The sequence below is a fragment of the Xiphophorus couchianus genome, chromosome 1, assembly GCF_001444195.1.
Source record: "Xiphophorus couchianus chromosome 1, X_couchianus-1.0, whole genome shotgun sequence".
Taxonomy (NCBI): domain Eukaryota; kingdom Metazoa; phylum Chordata; class Actinopteri; order Cyprinodontiformes; family Poeciliidae; genus Xiphophorus; species Xiphophorus couchianus.
In genome coordinates this window covers 22,372,097-22,395,643 of record NC_040228.1, presented here as the reverse complement: position 1 = coordinate 22,395,643, position 23,547 = coordinate 22,372,097, and the positions used below count along the sequence as shown (strand labels likewise).

The following is a 23,547-nucleotide window of genomic DNA, read 5'->3' as shown; positions in this document are numbered from 1 at the left end:
TACTAGGAACAAGCAGAGTAATGAGTCTGGGAGGTAAATATACAGAGGAGGGAGTGGAGATGACAAAGGAACTAATTACAAGTAACTGATTGCAGCTGGGGAAGAGAGACTAATGAGGAGATGACAACCAGCTGGGGAGAAGAAGAGTAAATGGCAAACTAACTAAGATAAAAAAGCAATGATGGAGCCCCAAACAACAGAAACACAAGAGGAAATAACTGAGTTAACAAAAGGAATAAACTAGGATAATTTATTAAGGCATCAACAAAAGGAAATAATCAGAAACCAAAAAGTCCAGACAAGGAATATGACGGAAAAGGAATTGCATAAAAATAATCAAATGCTAAAATGTGAATTTAATCCTAAAGACACTTTGATCAAAAGCTGTAGTGAACAAAAATGTTTTCAGTCTCAATTTAAAGGAACCAATAGCTCCTGTGTATCCCAGGTTTGTTCCAGAGCCGAGGAGCAAGAAAGCTAAACACTTCCTACTTAATTTTACTTCTGATCCTGGGAACTGGGTAAGTCCATAAAGACCAGATGAGTCTACATGGTTCATACATGATAAGCAACTCAGACCTGTATTTAAGCCACTTGGTACTTTTTAGGCCAATAGCAACATTTTGAAATGTTTTTTTTAATATAATTAGAAACTGCTGTGATGGGACAGATTTTCCTGGTGGTGGTCAGGACTCTGGTAGCAGCGTTTTAGAAGAACTGCAATTTCCTGATGCCAGTAAGGAGACCATCACAATAATATATAACTTATTGAAAAAAAAAAACATACACTTAATTTTTTTCTGACTCCTATATGTAACACTGACATGAAATATGCATTTTAAGATCTTAGATAATGAATTTCTATTTTACCAAAAGGATGATTTGACTTCTCACAAGACATAGCCTATTTAAAGAGCTTTATGTACAGAAGGATAAATTTTGCAAAGATATTTGTCACAAAGGTGCCGTCATTTGTCAACTTTTTTATTTTTTTAAGGTTGACTAAGAGGTGGTACTTCCTTTGTTTTGATTTCTAATAACATATATTTTTTTCATCATGCTCTTCTTCACCTCCTCTCTGCATTTAGATCCATGAGAACCATCATTCACGACAAGTTTAAGCTAAATTGTTTAAAAGTAGATTGTATAAAGTATTAATTTCACTTAACAAAAAGTTGGAGGCATAAAATGCCATTTATTTTGCTTGTAAGTTGCAAGCAGATTTAAAAGAAGAGACTTGCTTTTCACTATTTGATCTGGACATTTGACCAAATCTGGTTTCCAGATTTGGTCAAATCACTTCAGACCACTGAAGATGAAGTCTAAAAATTCATGCTCTGGGAAGTAACTCAGAAAGATGCCTGGAGACAGCTGGGGTTGCTTCAGGCATCTTGAAGCTCAACAAATTCAAAGATTATAGCTCCAACTAAAGTAATCCCTTAAGTACCAAGGCCAAAAATAAGAGCAAAAAACATTTTTTTTGTTTAGTTTCTGTGCTATGCAGAGGCATGTATGACCTTTGGATAACCTGGTAATATTCCACAGGAAATTAATTTGCACCCAACGGATGAATAGAGTGATTGCCTTCTGATGACGGGCAGATGTTCTCTACGCAGGTGGTGAATCTCAGGCTAATATTAGCTCAGTCATTAGAAAGCTTCCTTAGCCATGCATCAGAAAGCAAAGTAAACTATGAAAATATTCAAAGTTAATTTAGATTTCTTCCTTTAGGGCCTATAGTGCAGTCGATCTGTCACTTTGGAAAGAGCCGAGACTCAAATCTTCCTTATGGAGTTGCCTTCTAGCCTTGTTTAAGCCTCAGGAGCATGTTTCTGTCGCTTTGCATAGAAGTCTTCAAGAACTGCCTGTCTCCCACCCTGCTGTGAATTATGCAACACTGGAGCTCACAATGAAGGCACCCTGACTGTGGAAATACAAGCAAGGATTTTTAACCTCAGTAGGACGTGGTTGGAGGCCACAATAGTCGGGTCTTGTTGTTTCACGGCTTGTGCAACTGAAATTTACAACAAGACAGCTCAGGGTGACCTGCCTGTTGAGTGACACACTGAGTTGTCGAAGAAATTGTGCAGAAGTGGTAACCTCTACACCGCCGCAAAGCCGCTGGAGATGAAATATTTTTTAAAGCCAGTCCTGTGCGGGTGTTGCTAATCCTGCGTCAGTGCTACAGAGCAACTCATTTTTCATCAGACACCTTTACGCCCAGCAAAAAAAAACTCATCACTACTGTTTCTCAGTTTTTCAGTAATCAATTAATTGGCCAAATTAGTTCCTGCTTTTGTCTTGGCGGTATTTTATTTCCCTTAAATCTAAGGTGAGGAGATTTATCCGGTGCTGTGATAAACTCTGCTCTCAGTGTGTATTCTCCGCTATCTATGCTACTTGGAGTGATACTTAAATTTAAGCTCCACTTTACGCAATGACTGTGGATGCTAACAAACCCACAATGAATAATATATAGACAGCTAACTGAAGTATAAAAATGAGAACAGCTGTGATAAGCGTTAATTCCCTCGATACATTTTAACGGAGTGAACATGTGATTGCATTGTTATGCAAATCTCTTTCAGTGCGAGGGCACCAGATACTGAATCTTCTTAGTTTGGGAGGATTTACAATTCTGAGATTAACAAAGGACACCAAAACACCTCCTGACTGTGAAAATGTACATTTCTGAAAATAAATGTTTCTGTATATGATATTGCCAAAGTCATAACTTGGAACAGAAAGTTTTTACACCAACACCTCTTTACGCTTGCACCCTGGACCATGAAGAGCCTACTTGTGGGCAAGCGCCTCTATTTTTCTTGCAACATTTTGCACATGCTGCTTACTAAATATATGAACACCTATTAAATCCAACAGATGCAAGTAACTTGCACCTATTTTGGCATCAGGTCGCAGTTGTCCTCTCTTTAGCTGTAAAGATGCACACATGAGGTGCAGAAGTGATCAAAGATGTAGAAACAAAGGGAAGAACAGTGTTTCTGGATCAAAGATTGATGCATAGGTTTTAAATGCACTGCTGGAAATGACAAAAAAAATTCTATTTTATCTTCTTAGCTGATTTATTAGAAAGATTTTGCATACAGTTTGTGCAAATATGTAATATTCTGATACATTTTTAAAGTTAAAAACACAAAGAGGTTTGCAGTTTGTATTATATAGTCACTTCCCAGCCCCTCCTCCCAATCAGAGGTGGGTAGAATATCCAAAACATTTACTCATCTCAGAGTAGCAGTACTTCAACATTTGTTTACTCAAGTAATAGTAAAAAGTAACCGCTAAAGAAATTATTCAATTATTTAATCCTTAGAAATGATGTCATCGACCAGATAAAACTATGAAACTATTTGCAAATTCTGATATTTTTAAGACTAAACTGAAAACAGCTAATACAAATAAATAATATGACATTACATCATATTACAAAACAACAAATCCAGGTAAAAGAAATAGCTTTCCAAATCCAATTGGTTCAATATCAATCTCATAGTTATTAGGTAATATCTATACAAAATGAGGGCACCTAACATCTAAATCAAAACGCAGAATTACCTCCTTGGTACAGCAGTAACATTTGCAAAGACTAGTCAGTTATTAATTTTATTCAGGTTCGGGAGTAGCAGACACAAGATCTAAAGGTTTCCTACCAAAATGGTTTCAGCTGATGGAACTGGTTGCATAGAACCAAGAAACTGTTTCCAGTTTCACCAAAAATCATCTAACCTTTCTGAATAAAACTCATTTTATGGAGGATGGTGTTAGAGATTTTTTGGTATTATCATTTTATTCTTACTTTAGTTCACATTCAGCCTCTAGATCATTGTGATTTTCTGTTTAAAGTGTTCTCTTCCTTACGTGTGTATGGAGGTCACTACTGTCGGTTCAACTTTACGCACCTCCTAATTTAGTAACTACCTGTGAACAGTCGTATTTTGTTTTATTGACAGTACTGACCGATATTTGAACCGGGCTCAGACCTTTGATCAGATATCACATCTGGACCTGGGCAGACCAGAATGCCCTGTGGATTCTTTGGAGGAAGAATTCTCAGAGCCTTCTCCTTTTGCAAAAGCTCCACGTAAAATTCATATACGTTGTCTGTGGTTCTTTCTTTTATTTAGGTTCGAAAGGAAAATACCTATCAGATGGCTTGTGGAAACCAGCAATCACTTGAAATACTGTGAATAACATGCTAAAACGTCAGTCCCTCAAATTCAAAGACATTTCAGTAGAAACTCAAAGCTTCAGTGTGAGAAAGCAGTTTTGGCTCTGTGAAAACACAAACTCCATGCATCCCATCTTTGTGTCCATCACACAGTGAATGTAGGTCAATGCACTGCAAAGGGCAGAGCTGCCATTTTCAGCTCAATTTGTAAACACTGCTGGGTTTTTTAAGTTCACGAGACAGTGTTCATCATCTTGGGCCAGATTATTACCAATGTTTCACTTAAATAACACAACATGCATTTTGTTTTCACTCAGGGTATCTCTGGTTTTAAAATTAGCTTGATGAAACAGTTAAGTAAGAAGCAAAGCAGTCTGTAAGGTGGCAGCTAATTTTTTGCTACACTTTTATATTCAGCAATGTGCATTCCTGACCTTTTTATCTTGAGTGTTGAGTTTTGTATCTCTTTAATGGCAGCTACATAACCTTTTATTTCAAATTGACAAAGGAAAACATATGCAAATATAGATTAAGACGGAGAAAATGTACTGAGAGAGTCAAATGTCAAAGTTAAATGACACTTTATCGTAATACACAAACAAAAATTTAACTCCAATATCTAATTTTCTCCCAAGCCAATGACCCAACTTACAATTTGATTCAGGCTGCAGCCCGGCTTTACAGGAATATGCAAAATCAACACCAGTTCTCTGGTTTAGGAGAAGGCCTCTAATGTGTTAAAATTACATGACAACCCCACAGGAAGCAGCAAGCTTCCATTTCACTGACCTGGTTACTGTGGTGACAACACCAACGCTTCTGCGAAAAAGGCTATTCAGGGAAGTGATAAATTAATGCCTCTTTCACAGAAAATTCAGGATTCCCAATCTATGTTTTTCTAACCATAATCATAACAATTTTCTGTCTCATTTAAACTAAAACGCAGGTCAAAATCAAAGTGGAGAGGAGCAGAAAGATCATATGTGGTGTCAAAAGAAGAATTAAACTTGATGGGAAGTCAAAGTTTTCTGGGTTGATGTCATGCATACTACACCATCCTACCTTGAACAGGAATCAGAATCTGAATTATATGCTTTACAAATCCTTATTAAAAAATTTATTTTAACTCATATTGGGTCATCTCTGTTTACGCAAGGTCCCAGTACAAACCAAACACATACTATAAAAAACAAACTTTTGCTTAGAGGTGCACAGAGAAAACATTTAGTGATCAGAAATTTATTAAATTAAATTAATGTTTAACTTAAATGACTTTATGGTGACCAGCTGGCCAGAAAGTCAAAATCTAATTTTAATCAGCGAACCCTGCTCTTCAGTGTGGAAGCTGTTGCTGAAGAATGAGGACTCAGTCCTTTTCATTATCATTGAAGTCAAAGGATGCACACATGAAAATAACTATTTACCAAGATTATGGATGTTTTATGACATATCTACTCTGAAATTAGGATGTATTGGAGAGAAACACACAGAGAGAGAAAGCAAGACTTCAAGTTCTGTCCAGGAGCATGCCTGATTTGCAAATCTTTACCTATGTTTAAATATCTTAGAAACAGGATGAGGATCTACATCTTTAAGCAAAATACACACAGAAACTGCTATTTTAATATTGATGAGATGCTAAAGATAGTTTAAAATGTCAACTGTGTAATATTTGTCATTCTTTATAATAGTAAAGCCTTGTTTAACAACAACTGCTCTCTACAGAGCCTCTTTTCTTAACATGAATAATAAATAATAACTAGAAATAAATAAATAAAAACAGGAGATTGGAGTTTGACCACAATTGCATCTCTCATTTTGTTTAAGATGAGATCAGTGCAAATTGAAAGAAAAACTAAATCTACACATTTTTAATATTTTGATTTGTTGATTATACCTGTACGGCATAATACTTGGGATTACTCCTGGAGTTGTCTACCTTTACTTCAGTTTTTGCTCTGACTTACTGTGCAAGAATCTGACTGTGTGCAAAGACGGGATTAAGTCAAAGCAGCACCCGATGTGATTTCCCAGTCTCTGACTTGAGCTCACTTTAATCTGCAAAATGCCAAAGTATTCCTTCTTAAAATGCTTCACTGAAATAGCTTTTTTTTTTGAAGTGGAAAGTGTTCACATTAACCTGGTAATGTGGACACTAAATGCTTCTTGCAGTGTTGCAAGTTATTCTGTCATCTTGCTAGCCTGATTCTGCCGCTGCAGCATCAGGACATGACAGATGAGCACTGTGTTCAGCATGCATGTATATCACAACCAGACAGCGGGTTTTTTTGGTAAATAATTTAATGCTGCTTGGATGCCGACTGTTGGCTTACTGCTCTTTCAGAGGAACCATATTGCTAAACGAAGGATCTGTGTCCTCATCCTCAGGCTAGAAGAACTAGACATTTTTTTGAAAGCAAAATCTCCTGCTTAATTTGGAAGGAAATTACAAATCATAATTTGCAATTTCTTTCCAAGCACGAAGAAATCTTGTGTTTGATGATATCTCTAGATGATTTAACGCTCGATTGAATACGAAGCATATTTGGTTTCAGTTTAAGTTACCTTGAAATGAATTGATATTTTTCTAAACAAACTGAAAGAGTTTGAACACGTTGCAACTATTTCTTCGTAGGGTAAGTTGCGGTTGCAGTCACAATCCCCACACATGAGACCAGATGGCCTGCCTAAGCGTGAGGGATCCAGAAGTAAACAACGCCCGCCTGCAATCCAACACAAAAGCCTCCTCGCTTCCTGCTATATCTGTAAGTTAAACAAAAGAAATAGACGACTGAATTCCTGCACGTCTGAAAGCATCCGGGGGGGACACAGGCTTAGGGTGAAGTCACAAAGTGTATATGAAGTGTACTTTCACAAGAGACTGACCCCATAGTCTTTGTAAGAGTTGCTATTATCGACTACTTTGGATTTGAAAACTGGCCCACTATTTATTCTCACCTTTTAAAAGGTTGGTTACTAAAGTTAACCCTGTTTTTATTTATTTATTTTTACCTTCTCTGATTTTACGTCAGCTGAATTTATACTGGAAGTCAGTGAGTCTTGCTGCTTCTCAAGCTAAAGTAGCAAGGATGTTATTTTTTTTTAAAGTCCTGTTTTTGTACACACAGCTTGCAAAATACATATAATTTTTTTTTAATAACATAAATCTTGATTTTCTGGCACAATCATACTTTACAATAATATTTGCAGTAGAAGACTGTAAACATCTGACTGTATTGGACGTCAGACGACCTGATAGACACAGAGTGAAGCTGAAAACATGGGAACTCCTGCTGAAGCAGGATATTTTTAGAAACAAACAAGTCAATACAGATGAATCAAGATATTTTATCAGACATATGGAGTTGCATATATATCTTGTCCAGCAAAAACTCTTTCTATAGCATCAGATTGGGACTAAGTATCAGAAAACGTCGTTTTCAAAATGCATCAGACAAAAAACTCCTGATCAGGACAAAAGTCTGAAGAAAATGAGAAAGGGAAACTAGAAAGGATTATTAAAATTTTAAAGCATAGTTGGGGTTTTTTAAGTTGTTGTTTGCATTCAGTTTACCTTTAATTTGGGGAACTCATACCAGAACAGAAAGTGATATATGTGCTATTCAAACAAGGAAATGTGAAGCTTTAACTGTGTGATTCCTTTTCATTTGTATTCTTACTTTGTATTTTATACCAGAAACTCCTAATGAAAATTACCTTGTTTAAATTACTCTAGGACATTTCCATAATAGACTATATCATACATGTATTGTTTTCTGCATTGTCCCGTCCAACAATTAAAAAAAATACGGTAAATATAAAAAATGTTTACACAAATGTTTACGACTGTTGTCATGAAGTGGTGTTTGGTAAATAATGACATTTTTAATGCAAAGTTGCACTAAAACTGACATTAAACATCCATTAAAAGTGTCAACTTTGCATTAAAAGTGACGTTATTTACCAAATGATAATTCATGACAGCAGCCATAACCATTCACAAAGACTCCTTTATGTTCATGTGTTATATTACGTTTAAGGCAGTATTATGTCAGTCTTATGCACTGACATAAGACGGACATAAGTCAGTCTTCAAATGAAGTGTTGCAGAATTATTTTAAGTTCTTTTAAAATATTTGTCTTTTTCTCCTTCTTTTTATGGTTAGCCAATCGGTTCCCACATCCCTATCAAAACATCCTAACTAGGGCTGAAACGATTCCTCGAATGATTCATCGATGAAAATTTACCTGCCTCGAATCTTTGTTAATTTAAGTTTTATTATTTAGCGCACAGTGTTCCGGCCGGAACATTATTTGCATTGCGTGGAGCTCTGACTTCCGCCTCTGAGTTGATGAAAGCTCAATGTTAGCGGCATAATGTCTAATTTTTACATTCGGCCCGTGGGGATTTTATTGATTGATGATAATGCCCGGATTTTCATCGCTTTTGGGGGACCAATAAGCATTCTTAAAATGACTGACGCAATGCCTGAAGTACGGCAGCCTTTGTCCTCCAGCCTGCTGGTTAAAAGCGAACGGAGGGAAGAGCGCTGCAGGAGTATTTATACAGGTGAGCGGACAGACTGAACACGGCAGGCGGCTGAATAGTTCTTACGTTCGTTCCCTGGTCTACAGGTCGATTTCCTCCCTTGACTTATGTTCGTCTGTTCCCTGGTCTATTTCCTCTTCTTCACCCCCATCTTACGTTCGTTCGTTCGCCTTTTCTAAACTACAAAAAAGTACTTGTTAGGGATGCTCAAATATGAAAAATTGGACTGATATTGATATCAGATAGTAAAACTGCTGTTATGCCAGATTTATCAATATTTTATTTTATAAATCAGATTACTCGATTAATTGTAAGAATAATCAATAGATTACTCGATTACTAAAATATTCGTTTATAACAGCCCTAATTCTAACCTAAAAAAGATACTAACAACAACTGATGTGTAAAAACATACATACAATCCTTTTAATTTCCAATATTTACAGCAAACAGGTTTTTTTGCTCTTCGCATATCTTCCAGAATAAATGTAAGTCTGGGATAAAGTATTACGTTAGAAAATGTAACAATCCACATTCTTTGGATTTGTTTATATTTTTTTCCATTGAATCTTGCCATTAATGGTTTCCCTGTATTAACCACAGCAATGCATTTCCAAGGCTGCAGATAATCCTTTGCTCTGATGCTTGCAAAATGGTGATGCATCAGGCGTGATAACATGAAATCCTGGGTCCATATGGTACTCAGGGCTGAGATGCAGACACACCACACCCCCCGGGTCAAATCTTAGTTTGAGTGAGTGTAATTGATGACATGAGGCAGAAGGCAGACAGTCAGTGGTGTTAATCTTTAGAGAGCTCAGAACTGCTCTCTGACCCTTTAATAAAACCCAATATCTCTGCATAATGACTTTCACTGTTGAGCAAAAGATGAAACCGATAAGAGAAACACGATTTGTAAATCTAACTATGGAGTGTTTAGATAATTGGATTAATAAATAAGTCTTTTATTCAGCAAAATGCAATAACATGCAATACCTTACAAAAGTATTCACATCCCTTAATATTTTTCTTTGTTTTGTCAGAAACCTTCAACCAGAGGCTTCAATATGATAAAACTAAAATGCATTATTGTGAAGAAAGAAAATACATGGGTTCAAAATGTATTAACAAATAAAAACTCTGGGAGCTGAGGTATATCTTCACTCTGAAATCCTTAAATAAAACCCAAAGCAACAAAAAACCTTCAGATGCAGCATCATATGCAACAGAGATCTCATCAGATGAGCCTAACATTGAACAATTTGTCAGAAAACTATTAATTCCAACCATGAAAACCATGAAAACTGGGGGCAGTATCATGCTGTGGGGATGCCTTTCTTTGTCAGGGTCAGAAAATCTGTTCAGAGTGAATGTGAAGATGAATGTAGCTAAATGCAGCCCAACTCCAGCATGACAAAACATGTAGCCAGAGCTCCAATGACTTAGGAATTTAAATTAAAGCATATTTATGTGCTAGAATGGCCCAGTCAAAGTACAGACTGATTATGAATCTTTGAAAAAACTTGAAAACTGCTGTTCACAGGCACTCTCTTTTCAACCTGACTGAGTTTGAGCTATTCTGTAAAGCTGAATGGGTGATGGTTTGTATCGACTCATGGGTGCCAAATACCAACGCACACCACACTTTTCAGATTTTCATTTAAATAAAATGTAAATAGGATGATTTGTTTTCATCTTGCTTTATAATAATCAGCTATTTTGATTTGCTCCACAGAAAATCTCCATAAACCACATCAAAATTTGCAGTTGTTACATGATTTTTCTTTTTTTCTTTTTGCATAAATCAAGAGGTAGGCATACTCTAGCAGGGCACTGTATTCTGCATTACAAGTGTTTGTTTACAGTGTGCCCACATGCTTGTTCAAAACAACATCACAGTGAATATTAGAGCATTTCTCTGTTATCCCGCTGGCCTCCAAAATATGCATGTGAACTGGTTGAGCCCTGCTGCAGAGAAACAGATTTCTGAAATGCAATTTATTTTAGCACCTGGCTTTTTCTCTCTCTCTCTTTAGGTCTACACAGAAATAATTAAAGCAAACTTAGGATTCAAGGCCAGTGGATATTACAGTGAAACCCTGAGAGCTGTGGTTCCATCCAAGGAATATTTTTACACGCACACCACCACCTACAGACACCAATGACCTGCCACAGAAATCCAGGCAGAGGTTGAGGAAATTCTCCTTTATAGTTACAAAATAAAACATCCTAAAGTTTTAAGTACCACTTTGCTTCTCTGCGCAGTTTTGTATTTCTTCCTCTGTGCAGTAAATATTCAGTCATAATGATTCTCGCCTGAGTTAAGGAGCAAAAACAAGCAATTCAGTTTGTGCAAACTCAATTTAACTAAACTAAATATCCAGACAAATTTATCTTTGTTGGGGTTTTTATTCTGAAGGATGTGTGAAAAGATAAAAACAGTAACATAAACAAACAGCTGTTCCCAGGTTGCTTTGGACACATGAGACATAATTAATCACCATGGGACTCAGACTCATTAATGGCTGCGTGCTGATTAATTGTCCCTGTAGAGCGCTCAGCTGAACATGCAAATATGTGTCAGAAGATCCATTCTGCGACAGAGCCCAGGCTGGGACTTTTTTGTCAAACAACACACACGGGGAGATAACAAGACTCTTGTCAGGAGGCTTACTGTAAAACCTCTTGCTGCTATTTTGAGCTCTGAAGCAGGACTTAAATTTGACGGAGATGCTTAAAAGAAAATAGGGAGGTATCACAGAAACGGAAAATCTTTATGATCTTTATGACGTTTTGTCCTCCTTTTATTTTTATTTGCTTCTTTTTGCTGTGGAGTGTAAAAGCGGGAGCAGGGAAGGAAGAGGGATCAGGAAGAGAGGGGGAAAAAACCGCTTGTTGAACACAGCGACCTAAAGCCAGGAAAGGTCACTGACTCAGCAGCACTGAGAGGCATCAACGCTGGTCGACTTTCATGACCTACAGCCACCTTCATCAGCTCCCGTATGAGATGGACTCAGAACAGCATTACCCAAGTCATAAAATCACTCTCAGCGGAGACGATATGGGATCGGAGGAGCCGCTCTCTTCAGAAATGAAATCACGCCATTCCCGCTCTTCATCTGAGTTTTCTGCCTCCACAAATTTAAAAGGGTGATGATGAGACAATGGCTGAACAGATGGAGCACTAAGACATTTCACCAGTGATAGCGAGGAAGCGTAAGCGAGCTCATTCTCCTCTGTGAACTGGAGTTACACTTGTGCCTTGTTGCTATGGTAAATATAGTGAAATAGTGTATATAAACCAGTTTCCCTGGCAGTGAGCATGGTGTGATTCATAAAAGAGCACTCTCATATGCCTGTCTTAAAACCTGGGTAACTTCTGTGAGAAATATTTTAAATCAGACTCGGCCTTGTGATTTTCCTCCATCTGTAGCATTTTTTAGAAAAACTGAGGCACTGACATTTCCAGAAAGCCACATATTCTGCTTCAGATGTGCTTAGATACTCATTGTGTTGATACTATCATCTGTTTTTAAGGATGCTCTGATCAGGTTTTTAGCTGCCAATTAAGATACCGATCATCCACGAGGCCGATCTCTGCCGATCACCAATCTTTGCCTGGAATGGCTGTTAACTTTTCAGTTTAGGTATAAATGATAGGTTATCTGGCAAAATGGAAAAATTATCTGGCAATAAATTCACCTAATTTAGACATAATAGACATATTTTAATACATGTCTAAAAACAACATTTTTTAAAATACATGCTGCAGCTTTAAGCAGACGTCCGGGTGAGTGTTAGTTGTGCGCTGCTATACCAGTTACCTGGCCGCTCCGGATGTTCTTTTTTTCCTGCATTGAACCTCAATATAGCCAAACTCCATCAAGTGCTTGTTTTTAAAATACCTTATTAGATTTGTTGTGTTGATGCATTTTGACGTGCTTCACTCACGAGGTAATTTTCCGCCGCAACACGCAAACATCCCTGTTCACTGTCAGAGTGTTATAGTTCCACACGACAGGATTTGTTGCCGCGCAGTGGCAGTGTGAAGGAAAAAGGAGATCAGCTGCACATGCGAAGTGAGATAAATGTGATCAGTTTTGGTGATCGGCAACAAGAGACAGTGATCGGCAATCACCAATCATACACTTTTTCACGGAAATCGTCTGATTATGATCGGTGGCTGATTGATCGGCACACCTCTATCTGTTTTACTGATCAAATTGATAAAATTATAATTGCAATTTTACTTAAACTGTCATTAAAAGTAGGAGTAGGAAAAGAAAATTGAAAAACTGTTGACTTGTCCAACAAAAGCGGATGTGCTCAATGAAACTGAGATTGTTTGACTCCCAAAAAGCACAAAGTGCCCCATGAAGCTAAATTTAGGCCTCAGAACCAGAAGGCCAGTTGAAATCAAAGTTCTTCTGCCAAATGAATAATCTTTTAGGAGGCTCTGATATTATAAACATGTGAAATTTTGTTTCTAGCATCATCCCTCGGATCAGTCGGGTGTACGACCAGGAAAAACTGAATCTCAACACCATTTGTAGAACAAACCAATGTGAACAAAAAGGCATGACACAAACCGAAAACAAATATGTTTACCTTCTGGAAACATTATAAATTAATCAAAAAATGATAAATAAACACATTCGAGAGACAGCTATGGCCCAACAATATTAGAAAATGTTGCATTGGTGATATTACATGTAAATATTTTGAACATTACATTTGAACGTTACATGCACTGCAGTGAGACTCCATCCAACAAACTGGAAAGTTATGTTAGAATAAGTTAACCCACTTATCATTTGTGCATTACAAACTGCTCTTTTGTGATACTAATATTGGGCAAACAAAAAATGCAATTATGATATATTTTTAAAATAATAATAATAACAAAATTCATTGGAAAAGAAGAATAAATTACGCAGAGCTTCCTGTTCCTCAACTGTTTTGAATCTCAATAATTTTTAAATATCAGCAAATATAACAGATGATGAGATGTTTTTGCTTAAAATCTACTTTTACAGTATTAAAACTTTATTTCTACGCGCAGCAACACTCCAGGTCAGTTGATTATATTTCCGCACTACAAGTTTGGATCAAAAGTGAATTTAGCATGAAGTCTGAAGAAAAAAAGCTTTTTCTGATATTTCTACCATCAGGTTGTAACCAACTCCATGGATATGTTGCAGTGGAAGGATAAGCATAGCCTCCATAGCAAAGAAAATGTTGTAATCCATATTGATTTTGGTTGTAGCTCTGCATCATTCAATATAGTTTGGAATAACAGCCGACTTGAACGGTGTGTGAAACCGCAGAATGGGAATTACCTTCTGTTGATCTAATCTCACATGCAGTATAAGGCTGATGTTTGGAGAGGTTGGCTCGGGAACGTAGCAAGTTTATAAAACAGAGGAAGAAAAGGAAAGAGGCTTACTGCTGTCCACTTTTATTCAAATGCCAATTAGGTCAATACTTTGTGACATTTCTGCTCTTTCTCCTCCCATGACAAAACGAATGCTACCCTCCATTAGTGTCCATGTTTCAGACTTTTTTTATAATGAAATTAAATCTTTCCTCCTTCACATTTTTCTGCCAACACTGGAAGTGTTAAGATATTATTACAATGTTGTTAGATCATAAAAATATACCACATTCTGTGGTCGGGCTCTTGATAACGAGGTTAAAAGTGTTATATTGTAGAAGAAGATTGAGATTTAGAAATGGAGAAAAATGTTTCGCAAGTAGCAGTTTTCGTCAAAGAAAAGAAATCCAATGAAATGCTGCGTTGCTGAAATATATTAAATATAATTATATTGTAGACACAGTTGACATTTGCAAAAAAAAATCACAATGGATTACTGTATACCTAAAAGGTTTTTCTTTTTTCCTCACAGTCACACCTCATTCTACTTATGTTGCATGCATTAATCAAAAATACTATTTAAAACGATCATCTGTTTTCTATCAACAATACTAGTTTAACTTCTTTCAAAAGAAACATCTGTCAGCATGATGGATTTGGTGAAAAAGTATTTGACCGCTTACAGTTTTTTTTTCTTTGTCCCTCTTAAACGTTTTAGATAATAACGTATATTTCACTGATGAAAAGTAATGTGATAAATAAAATATGCTGCTTAATTTTTTAATCTTAATTTAATTCATTAATGAAAAAAGATGCCCAAACCAACCTGGATCAATGTGGAAATGTAATTGCCACTTTAAATTTGGGGTGCATTCACACCACTTTTGGTCCACTTTAAATGGACCAAAGTTTGTTTCCCCTGTTGGTCTGGATATTTTGTACAGGTGTGACTACAATCAAGTGAATCCTGTGCAGAATGAATAACCGGACCAAGACCCATTTTTTGAGGTGGCCTGAGTCTGATTACAACTGAACTCTGGTGCAGTTTGCTTCTGGTGAACACAGACCGGCTTCATGAGCCATTGTTGATGAGCATCATGGCAAAAATGAGCTATCGCCACTACTGCAGGTACTGAAGTCATACCTGACCCGCCGTTTTCTGCTTAGCTGCTGGCAGCATGTTGAGGGTCGAGGGCTGAAGAGCACCTCGTCTCATTCAGCTTGCAGCATGCATTGCTGACGACGTTCCAGAATTAGAAATATCACATAGCAAAACGGGCATTGCATGAGCTGCTCTTGACATTCAAAATGGTACTGCAGTTTTAATAACAGCACAAATATGAAAACAGAAATGCAAAAAGCAGGACTTCCAACGTTTGTTTGTCTGGGTCTGTGATTGGTCTCACCCTCTGTCATTTTTGTCCAATGGGAGCAACGATCGTCACAAGGGCTGTTTGCAAAACAATACAATGTGACAACAAACCTCACCAAATTAAAAAAAATAAAGTCCGGACCAATTAAGCGAACTGGTGTGAATGCACCTTAATAACTGTTTAGGATTTTAGCCATGAATGACCTGTTCAAGAACATGTCACAGCATCTCAATCAGATTTAAGATCGGACTTTGATTAGGTCATTCTAAAGCCTATATTTTGTTTTGGGGGTTTCTGACATTCAGGAGTGGGTTTGCTTCTGTGCTTTGAGTTTTTGTCATGTTGCATAACCAAAGAGTGCTTCAGCTAAAGACAGACTGTTCTTCATAAGAATGATGGGCAGGCTGCTTTAGGTTAGTCATTTTTTTCTGTGAGGGACTTTCTAAATCCTTTTTCTAAGCTAGCTGACTGGCAGTGCACAGAATACACGGGGAAGGGGCAGAACCGTGCTAGGCTATGCTCCAAACAGCTTGAGTAACTTCTGTCATTCTGGAAACTTTATGATATTAAATTACAAAGGACTTTAAATGATAGGGATAATAAGATGGAAAATAAATTACAGTTTTGGTACAGTAATTCAATAAAACTTTAACATACCTTAATATTGGAAACACATTTTATCTTCTCTGTATATAATGCAAGCATTAGCGAAATGCCAAATAGTATTGCACCATTATAATCCAACAGTTTTTGACTGATGTTTTAATATCCACATTTCTTTTTCATTATTATGATAGAAAAACTTGACCCACAAATAAATCTCCAACCTCCAACTCCGGCTATTATGTTAAAATCCTTTCTTTTAATCTATTAGCAGCTCAGTATTCAAATATTATTCATATTTCTTTTAAAACAGCCAGTCTGTGAAATTACTTTTTTTTTTTATTTCAGGTATTCATTTTTAATAGTAAAACTCTCAGGACTTTCCCAGAAATAAGAAACAGTATTACCCTTTTATTCTCAGTAAGGGATTTTAGCAATTCCTAGACAGATAGAAGTGTGTTACCACGTATAGTGAAAACTGAAAAGATAATTCATAGACATTTAAGTATTTTAAATAAACAATATAGAAGATTTGTAGGACGAAGGATGTCGTCACCTTCCTAAAATAATGACCTCAGTCTTATTTTTTTTGCCAATAAAAAAATCCCTTTTGGCGAACCTACTTAGCAGAAGAAGATCCATAAAAGTTGTCTAAATGTTAACTAAAGTAATTCAGTGTGACTGTTGTGTAGTTCTTCCTAAATTGATGCAATATTTCCCTAGGTACTGAGGTGAAAATACTTTAAATACTTTGCAGCATTTCGGCGTTATTGATATGCAAGTGCTACTGTTCTCTATCTTGTCCAATCTCTTGCTGCAGTATAGCCCTGACTAAGCCAGTTTTTAACACACCCACCACACTGGAGCAGAGCCAGCTGGGTTTCCTTCTGTCTCGGTGGTAGAGCCTCAACATGGGCAACAGATGTGACACTGACACCACAGTGAGATGCTCCATGGTCCACCACCAGCAGGGCTCTTCCTGCGCTGCGTTTGTACAACACACTGAGTCTGTGTGATCTTCCGCTTACAACCCTGCACTCATTAAAAAGGGCAGTCTGGAATCAAAACCTTCACTATCCAGCAGGCATTGTAATGCGGGTGCCACAGCACTGCTACGCTGACATGCTCCAGCACGCCATCTGCAGATTTGTGGTCACATTGAGCAGCGGATGAAATATTAACCAGCCTTCTGCAAACAAAATTAGCTTTTAATTGGAGCAAGTGGTGCTAAAGCAGCACCGCTGAATCATGGCCCTTGTTACAAATCAATCGTGTTGGATTGGATGGCGACTGGAGATGGAACTATCAATCCAGCAGAGATTGGAATCGGCCAATTTTACCTCAGTGATCAACATGTCAAATACTGAAAAGGATAGCTTTTTTGTTTTGTTTGTTTGTTTAATACACCAGAACTTAAAACTCCCAACATTTGCTGTGTATAAATGTAATTACTAAAAACATGTCATTTTTTAAGAAAAGCACTTAGGCTTAGCATGTCAGCAGAGAAATAAATACTGAACACATATATTTTTAACTGGGATATTGACTTGAAATTTACACATTATTTTGGTAACTGTCAAAGTAATCCAAATGTACAAAGTCACAGATATAAATTAGTTCGTACTTTGATTGGGATAATGTAACTGAATGACACAGGGAACAAACGTTTACTGAAAGCTATTTACTACATACTAAAAAAGCCTTGATGTTACTGACAGATTCAAAATGTCACCTGATTGGAAAAATTAACTGCAAAAGTTGCTCAGCTGTGATTTTGACCCTTTTCTTTTTTTTCTTTTTTTTTTTTTTTACAAAAAAACGTTTTCAAGCCTGGAAGGTGAATTTCTCTTTCATGCAACCTAATCAAAAGTTTGTCAGATTAATCTCAAAGGAGCAAGTAGCGGTATCAACCAGGAAAAGTCATAATGGTGAATCTCTGAGGCACACTTGTTTCAAGATTCACTGCTGATTAATGTTAGATTATGGAGAACGGGAAGGAAGATCTTGGCACTTCTTTCAGTAAGAATGATAAAACTTCAAACAGATGATAGTTGTTGATCTTATAAGTCATAGGTTTTGCTCATTCATAAAAAGAAGGGGGAGATTGTGTAATACAATACAAGCAAATGATTATTAAAAACCTAATAAAAATACAGATTTTCCCTCTCCAGACTAAAATTGTGTCGGTTTTTACCAAAAACAACAGAACCAATTTGAGTAATTTAACATCCACAAGTCATTACTTCATGAAAAACGAATTAAATATTCCAGGTGCCCTTCTCTCAGCAAGGGTCCTGCTAAAGGCAAAAATAAAAACAGGATGTTGACATGACATAACAAGTTACATATCGGCATCCAGCAGCCACACTCATGAGTCGACAGGTGAAACAGACAAAATCATAAATTTCAACTCAGGAGAGGGACTGACGATGCAACAATGCATCCTGATGAGCATCATCCGAGACGTCAGTCTATTTATTACATAAAAACCGCTACGTCCCGTTGATAACACAGAATTTATCAGCGGTCTTACCTCTTTCATTGTGTTGTAATCAACTGCAGATGGGTGTCGGTCACACAAGAATAGTTATCCAGCTCCTACATGCCGTCAAGCCAGCTGTGTATATCTACCAGCCTGATGAATTTTCACAACGTAATAATAGTCCTCTTCTTATTCCTCTGTAATTGCGAGCCGGTGTGCTTTCCGCGGTACAGCGGTCGTGCTTCAGCAGCTTCACCGGTTTCCACGGGGATCCATCGCGGAGGGGGGAAACGCAGTTTGGAGGCTGCCGCCGGTGATGCTGCTGCTGCTGCTGCTGCTGCTGCGGCTGCTGCTGCGGCTGCGGCAGCGTTCAGGTCCGTCGAGACGCGGGATGAGAGAGGTGGGGGTGGGGGCATCCGAGGGCCCACGACTGAGCACTCGGCTCCGAAAATGAACTCATCGGAGCCCAGATCTCGGCTGATGAATCATTATGAGTGAGCATCATCAGAGAGGGAGGCAGCACGGGTGCGTGAGCGTGTTATTTATTCTTTCCGTGTGTCAAGAGTGATGCTGCTCATTGTCGATTCAAGAAGAGAGAGAAAGAGATAAACGATTTTAAAGAGGAATTCATTTTGAGAAAGGAAACATAAGTTTTGAACGAGATCGTTGGTTGATCAGTTTATTATCCTGCGACCTTTCTCGTCAAAATCTGTTGCGTCATTCATGCGAGCAATCAAAAATAACTGATTCTCAAAATAATATAGCAAAAAGTGGCTATATTTAATCAAATTTCAATCCCTACAAAACTCTCATCTGTGATAACTCCCCATAAAAATGCAAAAAGCTCTACTTGAAATCATTTCAACATTCATGTTTAACTTCAGTATAGTAAAAGAAAGGCGACCATGGAGAAGCATGTTTTGATAAGGGGCAGTTGCTCAGGGTGGCATTAGAAGGGGGATATATAATTACAATGACTGTTGTGTTACCCTTATGTATTGTATTGTCAGTTTTTGCATTTCAAATGCAAAACTATCTGAAAAAACATAATTTTGTAATTGTGGTGTTTCCATTAAATAAGAAACTCAATTAAAAACACACCTGAATAAGTTTGCTCATGCGATAAGTCATTAAAAACATGCTGTACCATCATCCTCCAACTACTTCCTGCTGCCTCCCACTTCGTGATTTCAGCCGGTGGTAACAGTTGTTGATCATCTGACTCATGTGAAAAAAGTATTTCTCTTGCAGTTTTGTGAAATAAACCAATTTCAATACAACAACTAAAAAAACCATTTCATTCTGCGCCAAAACTTTTTAATAGAATTTTTTTTTTTTTCTAAATTGGTGTGTTCCCATTAAGCAAAATAACTTTTTTAATGTTAAATTTCAGAACGATAGCCAGTGAAGCTTTGCTGAACAGGCACTTCCTGTATTAGTTTATGTTTAAATGACTGAATGACTTTATTTGTTTCTGTAACATAGAAATATATCTGCAACTGGGAAAAATTGAAGCATTGCATCCCAGTTTTAAATGGTAGGAATGGATAGTATGATTAAGATGAAGCTTTTTAACGCTTTTCTTTTTGTCTTAAATATTTCACAAAATGATCAGATTTTTTGTCATGTTCTTAGTGTTAACAGAATAGGATAACAGAACTGAATTAAATAGTAAAGAACATTATTTTATGCCCTCATTTTAATATTCTTCAGAAAATTGCTGCAGAACTGATAACTTTGTGCTTGTTAGAGGTACTGCATGTTCCAGGTCTCTTTTTGTTTCTTGTTTTCTCTGACTAGCCTAAATAAAATAAAGGAAAGAAAACCAGCAATATCTAAAAATAAAACTTACAACTTTTTTTATTGATCTATAAGTTGTGAAATTAAATGTGTTTGATTGTAAATATGCAGACATACTCAATAAAATAAAATATTGTTGAAAGTGAATTTATTTACATAACTTAATTAAGTGAAACACATTTTGTAGATTATTTACATATAAAATAATGTTTTCGAGCCTTTATATCTGTTAGCTCCACCTACAGCTCATGAAAAGATGACATTTCATTTAGGAGTATTAAAGCCACACTTTTCAGGTAATATTTGTATAACATTTTGAAAACTTTATATTCTTCTTCAAATTTCCAACTATGTAGTACATTAAAGCAAAGAAAGGTTTGTGGGGGTAATGTGATAAAATGTGGAAAGGTTGAAGTGGTCGGAACATTTTTTGTATAGGAATTGAGTTAAACGCATGGATAAAACATAAATCATCCTTGTGATATGCAGTCTCTTCAGATTCCAGGCAAACTCCCAGTTTGGGAACCGCAATAGCTTTTTTCCTCTTTTTGTTATCATCAAAGAAAGTCTGTTCATCTGCTGACGTTCTTTAAACAGATAAAAAGAGGTACGTTAATCTATAAATAGTACTGTCTGTTTGAGCAAACAGAAAAAAGAAGAAGAAGAGGAAAACAGCAAATCACATGTCTTAATGCCTAAACGTATCCATCACTGGTCGGTGACCCCTCTGCAGCTTAAGTGCTTGAGCAGACCCCCCATTTAAAAGAATATTTCTACCCACCTTTCCTTCAAATAAAAGCCACTTAAAAATGAAAAAGTCTCTTTTATGCAACCATGAGGTCTCTGCCTCCAGCAGCTGAATAAATATGACTAATCCCCAGGATGAAATCAAGCTGACAATAAAACGCAATCTTTACTCCCCAGAGTAATGCCCATGAGCATGAGCATTAAGGATGGCTGACTGGATAAGACCATGACGAATCTCATCATCTGATCTGTGGTTCAATATCCAAAGGAGGGACAGAGGCAGCCAGTTGTGCAATTTTAAAATGAGTCATTCAGCGGCACCTTTTTCAAAGAGCAGAGGAAAGTTATCTGGCAAGGTGTCTCTGAATAGATGGATGATTTCTATAGCTCTGCTTTCATAGCTTCATTCTGGCATTTTGGATATCACTTCATCAATTTTCTAAACGTGCTGAAGAGTTCTCAAGGGAAGGTCAGTCTGTACCTTTTGTGGGCAAACTGCAAAGAAAATATAAACGTTTAGTCCGAATCCTGACCTATGGTGACACTTTTAATCATTTTAATGCTTAGAATTGATCAAATTTTGTTGGATTCTGTTTGTCCTCCTGGTTTTTTGAAAGCTGACCACAAGATCTCACTGGGTCATAATACACAAATTATCACCAAACTATAGTTGTATCATGCTGACATTATTACAAAGGGCAGTTTGTCCTGGACGACAAAACAATTTTCAGAGGTGTCTCACGTTTTTCTGGTACTTTTGTTGGACCAGGATTTTGTGTCTTTGATAAAGCTTGAATTGAATATATCAAATAATAAAAAAACCTAATGAGAAAATAAAACTTTCCACAAGCACATCTGCTCCTCTTTTATAGCATTCACTCTGCCATTAAGATTGTCTGGTTTCAACTGTAATGTTTAACAGCTTCAGCTGTGCTTACGATATGATTTTTTAATGAATTTTGGCAAAAGCAAAAAAAAAAAGACATTTATTTGTTCATTCTTATTTTATTTTTTTAAATGTATTATGCTAAAAGTGTTTGCTATAATAATCCATTTCACAATAATGGACAATAATTCCGAATTTGTGTGAAATACTGCAACTAAAACTGAAACTGCATAGTTTGCAAAACACAACATTGAGGAGGTTAGCTTTAAGCCACACACAGTGTTTCGTTTGATGGAAAGAAACTTGGGTTTTTTGGGGTTCCTTTTTCCTAAATTTTCCCATTTTTTCATTTGCTTTGTAAATTTATCTCATTGCCTGTTTAAGCTGATGACTTAAAAAGTGGTCAATTAGATGGCTAAAGCTTGAAATTTTGTGTTCATACCTACGACCCACTTTTAAATTCTCCATAAGCTTATCCGTACCATTTCTGAAGCCCTCATAGAATAACTGTATGTTTACTAAGATTAAGTTCTGCACACAGATTCAATTTATTGATTAGGTGACTTGGTAAGACAGCTAACTATTTAATCGTGTGTGTTCAGTCCACTGATTGAAATCCAAATGACGTTTATGGTTGTAATGTAACAAAATATGGAAAAGTATGATACTGATGTTATGCAAGACAGTCTGCACCAAAGGAAGAAATCATAACATCAGTGTCATCAACAGAGAGAACATTTTTAGCCCTTGCCTCTTCTTTCACTTTTTGTACGCACAGTGGCCGTTAATTGATAGGCTGAGTTCAGTCAGATCAGTCCAGTCAGTCAGTGACAATGTCCTTTATGTAACAATTTCCACATACAGCCCTGGCAAACTGAGTACCGATAAAGTATTGATGCTTGCAGTTTTTCAAAGCTGGGAACATATTTTACATAATAAACTGCATGTTGGACTGTGAGGCGGTTAGTAAAACGATGTCAAATGACAAGGGAGTGAATTCTGCTGAAAGGCTTACACCGATCTGCTCTTAATGAGAATACTTCCAGTTGAGCTGGAATTTAAACATGATTATTTATTTAGATTTTCTGTCAGATTTGTCTATGCCCATTTTCCTTCTGGTGTTTTTTTGGATGCACATACTATCTGGCAAATGCTTTTAGTTGGACTAAACATATTTGCTGATAAAGTGTGGAACAGGGTGTTCCTGATGCAGCCTGCAGCCTGCACTTGATCCAGGCTTCAAGTTATACATCATTACTACAATATTTAATTAGTATGTTACCTACTACCTGGAGCAGCTGGATAGACTGGGTCAGTCTGTTATTTGGTCACTAAATTGGTAATGAGGTTTTTTTCCTCATCTTTTATTTTTAATTCATTGTTAGAAAGAATAAATGCTGGTGTAAGTGTTGTTGCTGACATGTTTATACAAATGAAATAAAATTTACAATTAATATATACACTTCAGGAATTAGAAGAAACTTAGAATCCAGATAAATTAATCTAGAGAAACTTCTCATTACCTTAGATCAACATTTAGGACC

General features: G+C 36.8%; 1 protein-coding gene across 3 annotated transcripts in view; it reads right to left on the bottom strand.

Moving 5' to 3' along the window:
- The window catches only part of dlgap4a (discs, large (Drosophila) homolog-associated protein 4a), a 98,601-nt gene extending 79,527 nt beyond the window's left edge, over positions 1-19,074 (bottom strand). For 2 of the 3 annotated variants that reach the window (XM_028019036.1, XM_028019029.1), the window contains exon 1: positions 18,622-19,074. The gene's annotated coding sequence lies outside the window, so the exon portion shown is untranslated. The remainder of the gene's footprint in view (positions 1-18,621) is intronic. The other variant, XM_028019044.1, reaches the window with a different exon arrangement.
- Between the last annotated feature and the right edge of the window lie 4,473 nt (positions 19,075-23,547).